The following is a 19,166-nucleotide window of genomic DNA, read 5'->3' as shown; positions in this document are numbered from 1 at the left end:
CCAGTTTCTGCCACTTCCTCTTGCCCTATCACCTGACACCACTGGGAAGAGCCTGGCTGCATCCTTTTGGTGCCCTCCCTTCAGGTTCTGATAAGGTTCCCAGTCTTCCTTTCTTCAGGGCCAGCTCCCTCATGAGGAATGATCCTCAGTCATTCCTCAAAACTGAGATGTTCCCATCGCTTAATCATCTTTCTATCCCTTTGTTGGACCCACTCCAGGAGTTCCGTGTCTCTCTTGCACTGAGGAGCCCAGAACTGGACAGAGAACTCCAGATGTGGTCTCACCTGGGCTGAGTAGAGGGGCAGGATCACCTCACTTGACTTGCTGGCCACACTCTTCCTATCACTCCAGGATACCTTTGGTTTTCTTGGCCACAAGGGCACTCTGCTGGCTCATGGGCATTTTGTTGTCCACCAGCACCTTCTCTGCAGAGCTGCTTCCCAGCGGGTCAGCCCCCATCCTGTACTGGTGGTCCCTGGGGTTCCTCATCAGGTGCAGGATCTGCATTTGCCTTTGTTGAGTTTCAGAGGGCTCTCTGCCCATCTCTCCAGCCTGCCCAGCTCCTTCTGAAGGGCTGCACTGGGGTATTGGCTCTGGCGTATTGGCTGCTCCTCCCAGCTTTGTGCCATCAGTGAACTTGCTGTGGGAGGTGTCTGCCCCTTCATCTGAGTTATTGATGGATAAGGTGGATGATACTGGACACAGTATCGAGCCTTGGGGAACACCATGAGCTACAGGCCTCCAACTAGACCCCGTGTGGCTGAACGCAACCTTCTGAGATCCGCTGTTCAGTTTTCTTTCCACCTCACTGTCCACTCATCCTGATGAGCTGATAAGACCTGATGAGCTCAGAAGCATTTTCTTGTTGCTGACGCTTTGTCTTTCCTCCCTGCTTCTCACAGGTGAAAGTCTTTCCTTTCTCCTGCATCTTCTGTGTCCTACTCCTGGTACATGCGTGAAAGGTGGGGCTCCCGTAAGGCAGAGAGAGAGAAAAAAGGAAATTAGGAGGAAGGAGTGGATTTTAGCTAGAGTTACAAGGAAATTGGAGACACTGATGTTGTGTCTCTTCCTGCAGGACAAGGCTGCGCAGGTGAGTCAGAATCGGAGGCATGCGCTGCTTTGTCCCCCTTTCCATGATGTTTTTCTGGGAGCAGCTGGAGAAGCATCACGTGCAGGCTAGCAGAGGGACCAGACACCGAGGCTAAGCTGGCCAGGCAGCTCTGGGGGCCAGCCCGCAGCCCTGCACGGCTGCTGCCCTCACCACTGCAGCAGGACCGCTGCTGCCTCGCCCGAATCTGGGCAGAGTGTGGGTGAGCGAGCATGTGTCACCGTGGCTATGAATAAAACTTCAGCTGTGTGTCATTTAGAAAGACCCTAATTTTAGCTAGCCAGCATGTCACTGAGGTGCCCCAGCACCCTCGCAGGGCAGCTCTTGTGCCCCATCATTCCAGGTGTATAATGTCTTTTTTCCTGCCGGAGGCTGAGGGTGCAGGAGGAAGAGGAAGAGCGGCGCGTTTTCCTACAGGGACAGGGTTAAGGAAGAGCCGGCGATGGGAGCAGCCCGGCGCAGGCATCTCCAGCAAGCCCGCGGTGTTTGGGTTGTCCGGGCGCCCGCGATGGCTCCGGCGTGCGCGCAGTGTGACAGATGACCTATTGAAATAATTTCGGAGCAGGGCTGGCGTTGCCAGGACAACCAGCGCTCCCCGGGCCGGCGCCGGGCCATGTGACGGCCGCCTTGACGTCAGCGGGGGCTGAGCCGCGGTCCCGGCCGCGCCGTCAAAGCCGTGCGAGAGCCCGGTGGATGCTGGAGTCATCCCCGCCGCCACCGCCACCGCCGCCGCCGCTGCTGCTGAATCCCAGGGGCTGCCAGAGCATGGACTGTTAAAAACTTGCATTTCTGCAGTGTGAGGTAACCATTTGCTTTATGTTCTCATTGGGTTTGGATTATTTTCCTTAAAAAAAAAAAAAAAGACTAGAAAGCAGCTTGTATCAGTGACTGATATATTTTTTTTATTCACTTGTTTGTTTTGGCTGGAAGTTTGCCTTGATGAACAAGCCCAGCACTATCAGATAAATGCAAAGCAGCTTCCAGTTACTAATTCTGTGTGTAGAGGGCAAAATGGAGTTAAATATAGATTAATGATCCATGAAAGGAGAATAAAATGATATCGCTCTCATTTGACACTTTAGGAATATAAATGAACGTGAGTAATCCTAGGCTAATGCATTCGGGGGTTAAAAGAAATGATGTTTAGGCACTGTGGTTTTTATACCTCTGCTGGAATTTGTTGGTTTTTAATTCTGCCCGGTTCAGGCGGGTTTGTACCCAGTGTGTCCAGTGAGGGGGAAGCCAGCAGTCAATGCAGCCAGGAACAGCCTAAAATCCAACTCTCAAAGTTCAGCATTGAAGTCATCTTTGTTCCCGCGGAGTCCCCGCACCCTGCGCGCTCCCCGGGCTCTCTGCCCCTCTCCCGGGGCACGCGGCGCTCCTGACTGTACAGCATATACAGAGCAAAGAATCCAACCTTCCTGAAAAAGTGTCTGAAATACGCCAAGAGAGCAGCGTTGCTGTAACACAGGCTTTTACCCTTTTTCTCACAAGCACACACAGGGCTTGTTTATTCTCTCTCTCTCTCTCTTTTTTTTTTTTTCTGTTGTGCATTGAGATCAGTTAGAATAGCTAAAAAAAGAACTGCAGCATGAGCAGCATGATTTTTCAATCACCACAGTGATTGAAAAATGAAATGCTATTTGGGTCTTTTTGTGAAAACAAGAGGGAGTTTGTGTCTGTTTCTGTCTTGCGCTTACTCCGAGGTGGCTGTTGTGGGGAAGGATATCCCAGAGCTCCTGAAGTTTAGTGCCACAGGCTGAGTTTGTTTGTGTGGGAACATATAGATTTGTTTTAAGAACAGATTACAGCTGAAGCATCATGTGCGTTGTTTCCTGGAAAAGTATGTTAGATCTTTCTTATCTTCTCTAATTATATACTCCTGTTCCCTTCCTCCCAAAGTTCAAAGGGTTTATCGATAATGGTAATGATTCTCTAAAGCAGCTGCTGGTCTAAAACAGTGTGGAGCTACGAAACAATTTAAAACACAGAGCAGTAAAAGATTAAAAAAATCTATAAAATTATTCTAATATTATCAAATGCAGCATAAGTAATTCTTTCAGAAAGAGAGCCAAGACAGATGTTAAAACTGAAGGCACTTCTCTAAGGAAGTTAAGGCTTAGTGCTCTGGATTTCACTGCATTTGGCATTCTTAGCAGAGAACAAGGATAAATGCTGAAACATCTGAAATGTCGAAACCATTTCACTTGGTGTTATCTCATCAGTCCTTCCCCGTTCAGCTGATGCCCTAAGACATTATTGTTGGGGGGGGCTGAAATATTTCAAATTGTCTTCATTAAATTCTTCACCTGATGCCACTGCACCAGTGCATGGGGAATCTCTCCTGGCTCCTCACAGGTGAGTTTTGCCCAGGTTTGCAGGGGCCTTGCAGCGTTGGAGGGGTTGGCACCCCATGTGCAGCCTTTCCACAGGGAGTGAGTGGTCTCTCGGTGTCCCTGCCCAGTGACCCACCTGGGCTGAGCTGGGCACAGCTGCTGTGGGGAGCTGTGTTTCAGCCCATGGCTTTCATCTCCATCCACATGTGAGCTCCCCAGAGTGTAGAGATGGGCTGGCAGGGGAGGACAGGGAGGTGCTTTATACAGCCCACCACCCTCCAAGGTCTGCTTGTTCACCAGCCTCTACTGCTGGGGTAAGTCTGCAGAGGGACCGAGGCGTGGAGTATGGAGACAGATTTGAGCGGAGTGGCACCTGCCATTCAAGAGAAGTCATTCACCCTCATGTCTGCAGGATTTGACTCCATGTGTAGCTGCTATCACCTCCCAGATTGGAGACTTGAGTGATGATGCTCATTGTGGGCTGAGGCTTATGCTCATTCATTTAGGCTTGAATACAGAGTCCTGTAGCATTTGATGCCTTGAAACCACCTGTAAGGGGAAAAATAATTGATGCAAATTTTGCTCAAGAGCTATTCATTAGAAATGTTCTTAAAAATACCTTCCTCATCTCCAGATGGAATAGAGATATCTTTCTTTAGTGATACTGAGGTAGTCTTGAAAAGGCTCAAACTTGACCTTAGAGTGAAGGATGGTAAACTGCTTTACATTTTAGCAGAAGGGTCCTGTTTATGCTGTTGCAAGAGGTCTGAGAGGCAGTGTTGTAGGGGAAGTGGGTAAATGCCACTGAGGGTGCACAGGGATGCGTCCTGCCTGGCAGAGTGACAGCTCTGTCCCCTCTTGATGAGTCTTTGGGGGCTTTGGGCATCCCATCACCAGGCTCCACCCATTTTGCCCCAGAGATGGGAATGAGTTGCAGGCAGGCAGCCCACAGGCAGTGCCAGAGTCTGCAACTGGAGGTGACGCAGATCCCTGCTCAGGAGGAAAGGGAATGGTGTGTGAGAGTCGCCCTGGGGCTATGTGCCTCTTCTTGATGATTTCATGCTCTTGTTGTCACTGGTCAGCTCTGTAGCAAACCCTTTGGACAAGCACTCGGGTTTACCTTGGCAGTGTGTGAAGCTGCCAGGCAATGTAACGCTAAGCATCCTTCCATCTCTGAGCTGCCGTGCTTGCACCCACCATGAGAAAAGAGAAAACAGCCTGTAGGTTCCTTCCCACCACCGAGAGGGGAAGGTGGCTGCATCCTTCACCTTCTGCTCAGCGCCACAACTGACACTGCCAACTTCCTTGGGCTTGAAATCCTCTGACATAAAGAGAAAAAACGTGAGATGCACATGGGCTTGGCAACACTCCGCCTTCTTTTAGGGAGTCTAGACTGACCCTCCAGCTTCCCATCAGCCTTCATGTCATTTACAAATGTCACCCCCTTTGCACACACACGAGGAAGAGATGATCTCTTCCTCTAGTCTCCTTGTCCATGGTGAAGGGTGAGCAGAGCAGCAATTCCCAAGGAATTGGAGCCCTTCACCTTAGGAAAGAGCTTGTCTAAAGTCACGTCTGAGATCTCCTCAAGTCACTTCTCACACAACTGCATACAGCAGGGAAATCAAAACCAGATGTGAGCTGTTGATGCCTCTAGCCTCATAATAATAACACACTCAGTGTGCTCTACCTTGATCTGGTTGAGTTGATGGGCAATGACAATCTAAATTTAGGCCAGAATCATAATAAAACCTAAAAACCCCTTGCAGTGCGGAACACTACTCCTTGAATTTTTTCAAAGAGAATGCAATTTCTGCTGTCTTTTTAAAGGTCCTAGTTACTGCTGAGGCAATATTCATGGGGGGAATAAAATCCTCTGTAGAGGATGGCAGTTGTCAGTGGGAACTGATGCTTCAGTATGGAGTTTCAGGATCTTAAATTACTTATTGCAGAAGTTGGTTCCCACTCTGCTAAAAATCATTACATTGTGCTAATTTAATGTCTGCATCAACATTAAGAACAACTGTTTTAAATGATAGCTGATCTGCAGTAGAGATTTGGCATTTTAACCAACAGTTGTTTTTCCAATTAAACACAGATGCCATACGTAGGATACTCTGAATGCAGAATAAAAGCTGACCTGGCTGTTGATTCCCAGCTAAAGCAACAAAAATCCTAACTCTGGAATGTTTTTGGTAGTCATATTTTAGAAATAATCTTCTATGGTGAGCCAAAATCTGTACAGACAGCTATAGTCAGATAACAGTTTAAAAAATAGACTATGTTTTGGCTGTACTTTTGCAGCTGTTAAATTTATCTTCTTAAATAGCAGGGAGTATGAGTTGAGGGTTGAGAAACAGTAGTTTTGTAATTATTTTATATGGATTGAATTATTCTGTCATCAAATTTGCATTTCAGACAGAATTACAGTATGAAAATATAATTAGAAACTGTAATTCAGGAATTGCTGAATGTGATATTTCCCAGAGGGAGCACTGTGAAGAAGCTGCCCTTACTACAACTTTAGCAAATGTTGAAATCCTATAGGTGGAAAATGTGAAGGCTGAATTGTAAAGTTCCTCTCCCTTCTGTGGTCTTCACATACTGTCAACTTTCTGCTTAACTTCATTTTTTCATAAGATTCATTTCCACAGAATCATCTAGTCATTACGAGCTGAAGGGCTCAGATCCTGTTCTGCTGAATTTCACACTGGCTGTGCTGATAGCTGCTGAATTGCTTTCAGCCACAAAATGACACTGCCATAATGTAAGGATCTGATTTACATGCAGAAAAATTAAGAAGCTTGTCGTTTGATCTGAAATGCTGGTTTCAATTTGCCCAGCACCTGAAATTCCCAGCCACGCCTCCTTTCACAGAAGATAGCTGAGGGTGGGTCTTGGTTTAGCTCTGTTTATCTTCTTTTGTAGTTTACTATTTTTTGCAGTACGTGTTCCCAGTGCTGTGAAAAGTTTTAGCTGTATAAACCCCACTGATGTCAATCCTTATGTTTTTTATTCTTGTGATAATCTATGGCTTGTCATAGACATACTACCTGGAAACAAACATGTCTTTTGTTCTATAGCTGGGCTTCTGTTGACAAATCCCATGTGCTTTTGTTTGAGACGTGCACTTTTTAGGAGAGCATCATCCATGGCCAATTTTTCCCACCACCTTGTTGGGACATTGGTCAGGTCCTTATGTGAAACCAAGCCTGTGATGCACAAAGCAAGGATGGCATTGGGAAGAGACAGAAGCTGAGTGTGGGGCATGCTTGATGCTTTGATGTCCCCATACATCTGTCACAGTCCTGCTGAGTGACAGTCACAGTGCTACTGCAGAGGAAATGTCAGGACCGGAAAAGAAGTGTGGACCTGTGACCCCAAGGACGGCATGGATACATGGGCTGGCTGGTGACATGGTTCCTAGTGACCCAGGGATGCTGTCACCCCCAGAGTGCTCTGAGGATCAAGGCCTTTTCCCATGGCTGCCCAGGGCCACCTTTCTGCACACAGCCCTGTCACTTTGCCTGGGTGCTGGGAAAGATGTCTGTCCCATCACTCACATTTTGGGTGATGCACATCCTGCCCCCTGTGTCTGGTGTTTGCAATATGAGCATAGGACAGGAGCTTCAGAGTGTCACTGCAGATGATCATTTCTCTTAGGGAGGGTGCAGTAAGCCAGGTTGGCTCTTTAGGGACAAGTGACCTTGCTTGAGGTGCAAGTACTGGTTTACAGGTGGGACATGAGCAGTTCCTGAGCATCCTGAACTGCATTTTTGGACATTTACTTAGGAACTGCCAAGGAGCAGGAGGCAGCATTTCAACTGACTGTGTCTGCACATGGGAGCTGAAAGGCTTTGAGACAGGTTTATGCCTGCCCCATGTGTCACAAAGCCTCTTAGCTGTGTGCTGAATTTCATTGTCAAGAGAATGGGCTTTGGGAGCAGGCCAGAGCCAGGCTGTCCAGCCACAGGGACATGGTGGACCAGGAGGGATGGGATGAGGGGGGAAGGAGATCCTTTGGCAGGGCTCGACTGAGTGTGTGCTGGCAGGATGTGTCCAGGGCAGGCTGATGTTCTTGCACTGCTGCATCTGCCCATGCAGGGAGCTCTGGCATCTGCAGAACAGGACAGACAAGACGTTTTGCTCTGTGAAACGGAGCTGTCTGAAGGAGTCGGGAGACTCAGCCTGTGTTAGCAGTGATGCAGTGATGTTGTTTAGCTGTTGTGTGATGTAGCTGTGGCTAACAGGGCTGCTCTCTCTTCTGGGCACTGGGTTCAAAGTAGGGCTGGAGGAGCACTGCACAGTCAACCCTTGTGCAGTGCCTGCTACTTGACAACAATAGCTTCATGCTTGTTCTGCTGTTATAAATAGAAGAGATCAGCTTTTGGAGACATCCAACATTACTTGCAGAGAGGTTTTATTAGAAAAGCAGATCAGGTGGTTTACAGGCTATCACCCAAGAGAAGACAAGTTAAAGCTGAAGAAGGTCAAAGTTGGCTTCTTTCCTTAACAAATTTCCTCACTCCTGGAGCAGCAAGACTTCCTGATTATGCCTCACACAATCTTTTTGCATCTCCTCCAGGACTGCAAAACCACAATGGATCCAGCACATATGAAGTGTCTAACTTAAGCTGAATAACACTTAAAGGGATTTCATGAAGCAATTCAGCCTGAGAACCTTTAACTCTAAAGAAATATTCTGCTCACGTTGTGTTCACAAATCCAAGATGCCAGGGGGATGCGAGCACAAAGCTGTTGATTATTTCCAGAATTGCTATGTGCTTCCTATCACAACAGTATTCTTTTGTGCAGAATGGCAATAAGATTGCAGAGTCCTCTTCAGCTTTACCATCTTTGCAAGCCCAGGTCCAATTAGAGCAATTATATCTCAGCAGAAGCACTGCTGTCCTCTGGACCTGTCTGTCAAGCATCCCATTAATCACTGTTTATCATGTATGAGGCTTTTCATGGAAAGTCATTCTGACCCTACTGAAACAGTCCCACCAGAAGGGTGGCCTGTGTTTTTATTTCACAGGCTGATATGGATGAGAAGAGTGCAAAATTACGGCTGGCCAAGGATACATCTTTCAGTCTAACCATGATCTCCTCTCACTTGAGTGTTATTGCTGGCTTGACAGAGCACACAGTTTTCATGTTTCAATTATTTCACTTCACCCTTCATTTTCAATTACTTTACTGCTAAAAATTGAGAACATTATCAGAATTCACAGTTCTTCCTTGCCATGTTCAAGGGTTTCCTTAATCAAAATCCCTAACGTGAATTGCAAGGCATGTAATGTTTGATGGCACGTGATATTAAACCACTTACAGCTCTGATGTCTGTGTAGACTTTCTGGTCTCTGAGTTACTGGGTAGTGGGAACTTCTGCAAAAAGACCATTTGTGTTTTGCTTTGCCTCTCCTGAGGCAAATGGCCTGGTGAAGGAGCTGAGCGACTCCTGTTAAGGAAGTCCCCCTTGTCCCCCTTGTCACCACTAAGGTAGAAGCTGAAAAGCAGAACTCAGTGAAAGGCAGAAGTGCTGGGACTTGGGAAGGTCAGAGGGATGCAAAGAGGAACTCTTTCTGAACAAAAAAATAGGTATTTATTTTCTCATACTGCTCTTGGAAAAGAAAGTCCGGGGAGCAGTGTTTAGAGTCATCTTTATGAAACAAAGACAATTCTTTCTGACAATTCAGAAATGAGATTGCCTGTGAGAGAGTATCCCCTGTCCCTGCTGCTACCTCCATGGCATCCATGGGAGTCCTGGCCAACATGCACAGCAGCACTTGGGCAGAATAGGATTGCTTTAGGAACTGAAAACATGAACTCAGACTTTGGTTGCTCTTCCTTCAGTGTCATCAGGGCAGTGGTTCCCCCACATTTGTTTCCTATTTTGCCTCTCTTCTGCTAGATTTTAGCCCAGAAGGGCTGCTTTTGTCAGGAGGAACTGCAGGGCCATCTGCAGTAGTGGCCCAGATGTCACCCGTGCCTTTCCTTGGCACAGGATGCTGCAGGCGGGAGAGCTATGCCAGCCCTGACCAGGGCTGCAAAGAGACCTGCCCATTTGGCCACACCAGTGGCAAGAAAAAATGAGAGCTGATGAAACAGCAGTATAACATGCTCCACATCTGCTCCATGGGGGTCTTGGTGAATTTGTTAAAGATGAGTTTATACCGCTTAACTGGATCTGCTGCCTCGGCAGATTCAGTTTCTTTTCTTGCAGCAATGGTTTTAGCTGAGAACTTGGGGCAAGGTTCTCTGCTGTTGTGCAGAGTCAGACCCCTCCACTCACCATGGACACATAATGTTTGTGATGCTTCAATTAGAAAAATACAATTCTTTCAGAAATGGCAAAAGGTGACAGAAGCACTATCAGGGTGACTGCTTGCCTGACTTTTATTCTTTTTGTTATACACTGGGACCTTTGCAGAAACCCCTGCTTCAATTCAAGGAATCTGATCAGAAATTGAAGAGTATTTCACTATTAGTTCACCATGTGCCAGTTATTATTAGGCTGTGGTGTTGTTCCAAGAGCCTGTAGTAAGACACACCCTTCCTGGATGCTGCTCCCACCATGCTTGCAGATGGCACTCCAAACAGGGTGTTGAGGAGGCAGCTGGGAGAGAAGGAGTTAAAAGAAGCCACAATTACCCATTTGAGACATTCTCAAAAATAGCAGCTTTTCTTTTGTTTGCTGAATTCCCCATGCTTTTACAGTGCTATTCCCATTATTCATTTCTTTCCCAAAATAACATTTTAAAGCAGAAGAATGACTTGAGTGGGGAGAAGAGGGGATCTGCAGGCTGAGCGGGACAGCTGCATGCTCCTGTGTCTGCAGTGAGGGCTATATCAGTATTTCACACAATTTTGCTTCCTCACTGGCAAGCCCAGTAATTCCTCCCTGACAGTCCTTGCTTTACCAGGCGCAAGTGTTGGGCAGTGTGCTCATGCTGTCCATTGTTTTTATAGCCCAACTTGAAAAGAAGCACCTCCTGCTGGTGGATGCTCCTTTGAAGAAGAAGGAAAGGATGCTTTTGGGAAAATAACCCCAAAGGAGCCTGGCTCCAGAACTAGTGATGCAGGCAGATCCCACTGAGCTGGGAGGCAGTTCCAGCCCTCAAAGCACCTTGTGTGTCCCGCCCTTGACTGCTGGCCCAGGAAAGCAGCTGCTCTGGAGGGGCTTCCTGACAACACCCACCAGGGCCGGCCGGGGATCCCGCTCCCTTTTCCCTCACAGTCAGGCATGCAGCCAAACACAAACAAGGTGAGCTCCAGAAACAGGTGCCAGCAGCCTTCCCCTAGGGCTACAAGGAGGGATGGTAGCAAAGAAGCCCTTAGAGGAATTAAAAATTAAATGCTCGTGGCAGTGGCTGCCTGTCACCACATCTCGGCAGTTCACCTTCACTATGGCTGGCTGGCTGCCCAAGCACCGAGCAGGAGCAGAGAGAGGAGCATCCCATTCTCACTGCCTTTTCTGGAGATCAGCCAGCTCTCCTGTGGCCCTGGTGGGAGGATGAGGAGGAGCTGCTTCACTGCTGCATGCACACAGAACTGACCAGAACAAGCAGCGTGTGCCTCTCTGTGGAAATCCCCTGAGCCCTACAGAAAGGCGTCACAGCCGGAGGTGGCCAGACCCAGATGAGTCACCGGCCTCTTGAACAGGTGCAGCTGTCCAAGTGCGGGGTGCTGAGGAGCTGCACTGGCCATACCACAGCCCTCACTGTGCTCTGGAGTCTGCAATAACCCCAGCAACAGGTGTGCTTAGTGTAGGTGGAGGCTGAGCCCACAAACACTGGCATTTGGGGTGCAAGGGTCAAGCCAACCAAGGCTGCTATTTGGAGGTGGAAGGGCTGAGCTCCGTGGGGACATTTTGCCCTCCTTGGCACCCAGTCCAGCTCCTTGGTGTGCACATGACCCAAAACCCCTTCAGAGCCCCAGCAAATTCATCACTGAGCCCAAGGCCCCTTGTAGAGCATGCCCCAAATGATTTGAACTTTGGGTCTAGTTCATAACTCGCTCTTAATATCCCACACTAGGTAAGAATTTACTTCCCCCAAGCCTTGATATTTCTTGTTTTGACACTGACATGTCACCTACTTGGTGACAAGCTATCCAGTTTCCTGAGATAATGGCTATGTCTGTACTATGGCCACTGACTGTGTCCATAATAAATGAAACAGGGGATGACCCAGCACCAGAGCACAATAGTCAAAATCCCTCTCTCTGCAGAGCAGTGCCTATCCCAGTCTAACTCCCAATCAATTCCTATCTTCCCAGCCTGCCCACTGGGCCCATTCCAGGGGGCAGATGGCACACAGTCACTTTTCAGGAGGGTGCAGAGTCCAATAGCACAGACAAGGGAACTTCTGTGCCAGCTGGCCCCAAGTGGGAATGCACCCACATGCATTTGCTCCATAGTCACAGGTAAATGTCATCGTGCATAACTGGAGGAGAATCCTTGGGGGGAAAAAAGAGCCTTAAAAATAGAAAAGTGTTTTTTCTGAAGCCCAGGTCTAGGTAGAGCTCATGAGCTGCAGGCTCTCACCACAGCCAGGAAATCAGCCCATTGGAGCATGACAAAAAGGCTGGCAACTCCAGTCTGTCAAAAACAGCAGTGGGGTTGTAATAGGACCAAAGTGAAGGAAACAAGGAACATGGCTGGTAGAAAGGATAAAGAAAAGCCTTTGGTCCATAGAGCACCAGGTTCTTTACTCCTCTGTTTGTACAGAGGAACATTATCATGTTCCTATCATGTACACTGCTGACCTGACTTTACAGAGTGTGGGTTTGATGCTGATTTCATGTTGTTTCTCAGTACATACTCTTTCTCCTGTGAGGCTCAGTTTTAATTATTTTCTAGTTTACAATCCATTTATTATAAGATGTGAAAAATGCATAGGTCAGTATCCACTACTGTTCTATCATTTCTCCAGAATAAGAAAATGGTTATTATCTGTATTAGCCTTCTCAGCAAGAGACCAACAAGTTTCACTTTTCTAATGCTGTCTCATGCCTAAAATCTGTTTTCCAAATCCTCCTCTGCCTGAAGTGAGCACTGTGCACTGCACAATGCACTCTACAGCTCCCTGGGGACTGCCCAGCACCACGTACAGCACTTTGCCACACAGCACTACCATGAATTTCACATTTCACTCTGCAAAGTGATGTCCAGGTGCTGTCCTCATAAAACTTCAGGGTTGAAAGAGGTCAAAAGCAAAGGACATTTCTGAATGCATTTTTCTCCCAGTACTTCTGGTTTTGTTGAATTCAACCTTTATGTTTTTGACCTTGGAGCATAATGTCAGTAGGGTTTGAGAGAGCCAGGGGGGCATTTGCCTATCTCTTTGCCTGCAGCTTTTCAGGTGGGTTTGATTATTTTAATTACTTCCTCTGTTAGACATGGAGTGTCTTCCACTTTCCCTGAATTTCCCAGTCATGTCTGGTCACAGATCACTTAGTGCTACATGGAAACCATCATATGGAACTCTGATATTATCTGTAGATTTACATCAGAGTCCTGCAAAGCATGAGGACACTGGCTGAAAACCTTTGAACAGTGGGGTTTAGTAAAGCAGGACTTGGGCATGACTGTGTGAAAGTGTAAAGTTTTCCCTTTTCACTTGCAAACAGGAGTTGCTGTGCTTGTATTGCTCCAAATAATACAGGGGATTTGGGAAGACTAGCATTAAGACAGTTTTTCAGAGTCATTGAATATGTTTTAATCCTTATTAGCCTTGAGCAATTGGCTCCCAATGAACTCACGGAAGCAGAGGTATAATTAAAGATCTGTCTTGCGTGGCCTGCTGTGCATTTATAGCTCTGCAACTGCTCTCAGTAGTGAAACAGAAATATGTCTTTCAAAGGAAAGCTCAACAACAGGAAATATTTCTTTCAGAAATATGAACACAAGTGTTTCTTCCAAGAATCATCAGATAAAAGCAAAAATGTTCTGAAATTTCTTGTTCCACTAAGCACCTGGCTCTAATCTACAGTTCCTTGACTTTGTTCATTTTTTAACCCAAATGGGATCCTATTTTAAGGCATTGTTATTTCATCTGATAATAAAAGACTATTCAACCATTTGTGTGTCTCATCAGTGTTTGCATTTCTTGTTCCGTACCATATTTTGCATTTTTCTTCAACCTTTCCACTGAAGAATCAGTGTTGTCCAAATTGCTGCTGCTCAACTGGACACAACCCCCTGTTCCTTGCTCTTTGAAGTTGGTTACCTAATTCTGCTGGTGGGTAATTTTGATGAAGATTTCACAGAGTGCTAAATTTGTCTGCACAGGTGACAGAACGACAGGTTTTTCTCCCAGCCATTGCAGAGGTTTATGATTGCTGCTTCTCAGGTGTCTGGCACAAATGGAAGTGGCACCGTTGTGGGACGTGCTTGTTATTCAGGCATTAGCCTTGAAAAAACCTGGGTTATTGATTGCATGGTTTGTCATGTCTGTTTAAGCACACTATTTCTGAAGCTGCTCCTCTTTCAATCAATTAGAAACTCCATTAAATTGGATAAACATATTAAGAAAAGTAAGAGATTTACTCAAGGAATCTTTATTGCATTTCATTATAAACTACTGAATCTAATATACAAAGAAGATTGCTTTAATTAAAAGTGGACAAAAGGGAGATCTACTCTATGTTCCCACTAGGCAGCTATCAGCAACATGCACCTTCTTCATCTAATGCAGCCATGACGAGTAATTAGGTTTGGTAGTTCTCCTGGGAACAGCACTTAACTGTATTACAGAACCCCCAAGAGACAATGACATCAGGTGGATTTGTTAGGTTTTGTGGTATCTGTTCTCAGCTGTTTATTCTTGCCCTGAGGAAACTCATGAGGCAGCCGTAATGTAGGCACAGGGTTCAGATGATGAGCTGTTGATCTCCCCATCTCATCTCCAGCCAGTTTCACTGCGCTTGGTGCTGCCCTCTGGAAGCTCGGCGGATGGCAGAGAACTCTGGTGGCCCTTTGTGCTTGCAGACACATGCATGGCTAGTTTTTGTTGTGCAGAGTCAAGTGCCTTGGTGCCATTCACTGTTTTGTACTTTGTTATTATTTTGAACCCCAAGCAAATATTTTTCAGAGGAGAAAAAAGAAGAGGTCAGTCCAAGGTGGTGTCCTAGAACAAGAGCTCCTTGCTGCCTGTGTTCTTCACTGTTAGGTGGACATTTGAAAACTGAGTGAAGGTCTGATAAGCAGAGAAATTCCTCCATATCTGTCATGGTGTGGCTTGGACACATGGTGCCTTCCCAGTGTCACAAGTGAGACAGTGCTGGGCATGCCTTGAGGCAGAAGGACAGAAGGATGGCTGTCAGGAGGTTTAGGTGCCTCTGAGCCCAGGTAGGGTCAAGAAGTGCCTGATGAGAGTCTGTTCTCTGTGGCATTCTCCTGTGAGTCTCTGCCAACCCAGGAATCTTGAAAACTGACCCCAGCTAGCCCAGGAGCACATGACCAGCTGATAAAAAAGTCATACAGATGAAAAAATCCTTTCCTCCCTCTTCCTGTGCCTCTGCTCAGTCAACACTGTAGTGCAGCTGTCACCCAGTAATTTCAGTGAAGTCATCAGAACTCTTCAGAAGAAAAGAATGGTATTATTAAATTATTGTGTTCCTTAGAGGAGACAAAAAGATGACAATAAAGAGGTGAAATTTTGTAGAAAGCTTGAATTGCTCAATGCTGAATAGAGACCAGGCACGTCTGTAATTCACTTTCGAAGAAAATGTAAAACTTTCTATTTCATGATTTGGACAACAGCCTGCTAATCCTCTTGACTCCAAGGTTAAGCCCAACCAGCTGTGAATTTTATTGAGGTTACTTGTAAATCTTAATTTCAGTTAAATTTTTTGCAGTAATGTGTTGCTGCTCTCAGTGCTGTCTGATGCTTGAAGTGACAGAGCTGGCCAGCTTTCCTGACCTGTTTGTTGCATCCTGGCACTTGTTCCTCTGCTTGCCCAAACCTCCCCTCACAGTCCTGCCACTCCCCATCACTGATGTGTGGTGGGGGGTGATTATGTAGTGCAGAGGAAGATAAAGATATCACAAACTTGTTTATTTAACATCACTGCCTTTGGCTCTCCTCATGGTGATCCTCTGTGCCAGAAAAACTGCCCGCTGTTAGAAGCATGCTTGTTTCTTTGGATGCTGTTTCCCTTCCAGAAGCCAGGACAGTAGGGGCCTTTCTGATTCCCCCAGTCCACTGCAGGTATCCATGTCATATAGACCTTATTTGTGGAGTTTTTAAATTGCATTTTCCCATTACTTTGGCTCTTTGTCTTGTGATCTTTGAAGAAGGCTGTTCCACAGACTTTGCTACTCTAGTGGTTTGAGATTTGCTTCTCATTCCCAGCCAAAATTTATTATGGCTAGTTTATACCCATTTGTTCTTTTGCCAGCATTGTCCTTCAAGTTTAAACAGCTTTTCTCCTTCCCTGGTGTTTACCCCCTCTGATGTATTTATAGACTTCAACCATATCCCCTCTTGGCCTTTCTTTAGCAAGGCTAAACATCCAAGTGCCTCTGGTCTCCTCTGAGAGCACAGGCTTTCCATTCCCTTATTTGGCTTAATAGCCCTGCTCTGCAGCCACTGCAGGCCAAAATCCCTTTTCCTCAGCATGTTTTCCTGGCCGTGTACTACTGTAAACCAGGTGAGCCCTCATATTTCCAAAACCTGCTCATTAAGAGCATTGGTATTTCACCCTCCCTGAACTCAATGGATTGGTCTCAGCAGGTTCATTAGAAAGCATCACTTGTGTCCTGCAGGACACATCATATTGGTATTTTCCTGTTATCTTATGGCTATATAAGTCCTTCAGCTCTTCCTCCTGCTCCATCATTTCTAGTTAAGAACATCAATTCTTCCCACTTGTCCCTCTCATGCTGCATTTTGCAATAAGGAATTTCATCCCTTTGCACTATTCCAGTGCTAGGATTGTCCCATTCTTTTGGTGGGGTAATCCGGTGTCCACCTGATGGTGCCTGTCACCTTGGTGTCATCAGTAACTGCACTGCTTTGAGAGTATGCATCCTGGTTATTAATGAAAACGTACAACTACATCCATCCCAAGACTCAGCTTGGAAGAACCCTACTGTAACCACCTTCCACCTGAGATTTCTCCTCTGATTTCAGTTCATGATCCTGAAAGAGGAAACATCTGCCTTACTCTGTCTAGCACATCCCCAGATGAGTGATTTGCTTTGATTTTACCCAAGTGGTTTTGAATTAGCCTTTCTATACATGTGCATGTAGCTATTAGAAATGAATGCTGATGTACTAGTTGGAAAGCCAGTTCAGGCAGACTTCCTACAGAGTTTCCATATAAGGTCAGTTCTGCCAAGAAACTTCAGTTTTAACCTCTAACATTTCTACAGCTTCAGTCTGAGATCTCTCTTCAGCAGCACTTGCCAACTGTGGTGCTCAAGTTGGGGTGTTAGCAGATGTGTTTTGCTCTGCTTCAGTTTCCCAGTGGGTTATAAAGCCAAATTCATGATTCAAATGACTACACTTATTTTTCAGACTTCGTACACTTTTTTTTAAATGGGAGTTTGGAATGGGGTGAAAATTCCTTTGTGTTCTGGCAAGTGTCCCTCATATCTTGGCCTGCAGAGGAAGAGCAAAAATGATATTTGTACCCTTTACATTCAAAATGTGTGAGATTATAAATATCTTGTAGTCGTAAAACATTCCTGCTTGTTCTTCAATTAAGACTCTGACATTTCTCCCTGAACATCTCCCTGTGAAGTCTGACAAACATTTGACAGTCTTCTTTGTGCCAAAGGGCTTAGAGACTTTTGGAGGATTTGGTGGTGACATCTCACAAACCAAATAACACAGCTACTTCTTTTTTGGGCTCAATAGACCAACAGAAGAGAAATTACAGAATATTTAGCTGCCCTTTTGATGACAGGAAGATCAGTCCTTATCCTCCTTCCTACGAGTAGTTCAGGTTTCATATATTTCTCTATGTTATCAGCTACTTCTTCTGAATATGTTTTATAAATGAGAACTGAATGAACTGAATGAGAACTAGTTCCTTTAAAATGAAGAGGAAAAAAAAGAGGAAAGGGCCTTCAGAAATAACAAGTCTGTCTAGTTAAGTTTGTTCCCTGCTTATAATTTAACTTTTTTATGTGAACATTAGAGCATTCTCTGATCTGAACAATAAGCTTTCACCTTTTCATAATGTGGGCTGGCTGAAAAGCCTTTGCCTAGTGCCTACATCTGCGATGTAAAACCAAAGACCAGATACTCCTGTGACATTCCAGACTTCATCTTACTTGTTTGGTGGACCAGTTATCCTGGATGCTGCTCAAAGAATAATTAATTTGAGGATTTGTCAGCTGAGCAATCAGGTAGAAAAGCCTATAATTTGTCATGAGGTTTCGTGTTCTAGCTATTTTTGCTAAAATCAAGGAACTTCACATCAAGAAGGAATTATATAACTCAATCTGACACTCCATGTTGAGGAAACTGAGACTGTGGTCTGCTCAAGCAATTTTGTGAAACTAGACTCCCGTATTTCTGTTTCTGCCAACCATAAATTTGGAATTTGCTCACTCACTCTCTAGATTCCATTTAGAGATGGTATTGACTAGATTTCTATAGCTTGGAGAGAGACAGTGAAATTTAGGATTCTGAATCCAGAGTTTTCTGTAGGTAAGTAATGTGGAGAGCTTGATACTAAAACAATCTTCTCCTGAGCTCTTGTTGGAGGACGTATCTTGTTAAAGGTTGATTTTAGATTCAAAGCACTCAGTGTGTACCTGCACACATTCTCTGAGCCCATCCAGCCCCCTCGCTCTGTTCAGGCAGAACTGGGGCCGTGGCTGTGAGTGCCCAGCGGTGGATCCCTTCCACCAAGGAAGCTCCCTGCTGATCTGAACCTTCAGAGGGAACACTTTTGCTGGTCTCTGCCTCTCCTGTCAGTACAGGGCACAGACTGAAGATGAGCAGAGCTGGACAGCTGGGTCCCCAGCACACGCAGAGCTCATGGCATCAGTCAGAGAAGTCCCTGGGGGCTGCAGGCCCTGTGCCACCCCATGGGCTAGTGCAGAGTCACAAGTGTGCAGCCAGGTGTCTGGAACCAAATTTCTCCCCCCTTTTCACCCTTCCCACGGCATCATCTCTTGTTGAGAAACTGGAATGTAGGAAGCATCCAAACCAGAAGCATAGGCAGGGGAGTCTGCCAGTCTGCAGCTGCTTAGCATCTCAAAAGGAAGACTGAATTCCTTGTATCTGACGATCAAGATGCAGGCAGTCACTTTATTGACAGAATTAGTTCATATTCCAGTCCATCATGTGTACACTGTGGGATTAAGCTACTGTAGCAATAAATTTCCTAACCTAATTTTAAAAGATAAAAGCTCCAGTGAAATGAGGCTTCATGGCACACTCCACTCCATTCAATTTCCAGTCCTTCAGAAGAGCAGGCGAGAACGCCCTCCCTCAGGTTGCTGCTGTGTCTCTGACCTCCTCCTACAAAAGCAAATTTTCCAGGGAAGGAAATAGAGCAGCACTAAAATCTCCCCCCCCTCTGTCTACCAGCATCTGCTGTCACTCTTTGCAGCTCACGTGAAAAGTCATGTGGAGCAGGGCTCTGAGAAGCCCTCCAAGTAAAATAGGGAATGCTGTCTGGCCCAGAAGACCTCCCTCGCCTTGTCTGCTTCCTCCCCTCTTCTGCAGCAGTTCCTGGCCACCCTACTCTTCCAAGGA

At 46.1% G+C, this 19,166-nt stretch overlaps 1 protein-coding gene across 1 annotated transcript in view; it reads left to right on the top strand.

Annotated features, from left to right (window-relative positions):
* The first annotated feature begins 1,734 nt into the window (after positions 1–1,734).
* The window catches only part of NCALD (neurocalcin delta), a 48,668-nt gene continuing 31,236 nt past the window's right edge, over positions 1,735–19,166 (top strand). The window contains exon 1 of the mRNA XM_038127169.1: positions 1,735–1,909. The gene's annotated coding sequence lies outside the window, so the exon portion shown is untranslated. The remainder of the gene's footprint in view (positions 1,910–19,166) is intronic.

This window comes from Motacilla alba, chromosome 2 (assembly GCF_015832195.1).
Source record: "Motacilla alba alba isolate MOTALB_02 chromosome 2, Motacilla_alba_V1.0_pri, whole genome shotgun sequence".
Taxonomy (NCBI): Eukaryota; Metazoa; Chordata; class Aves; order Passeriformes; family Motacillidae; genus Motacilla; species Motacilla alba.
The sequence above is the reverse complement of the archived record's forward strand: the minus strand, read 5'-3'. Positions and strand labels throughout refer to the sequence as shown.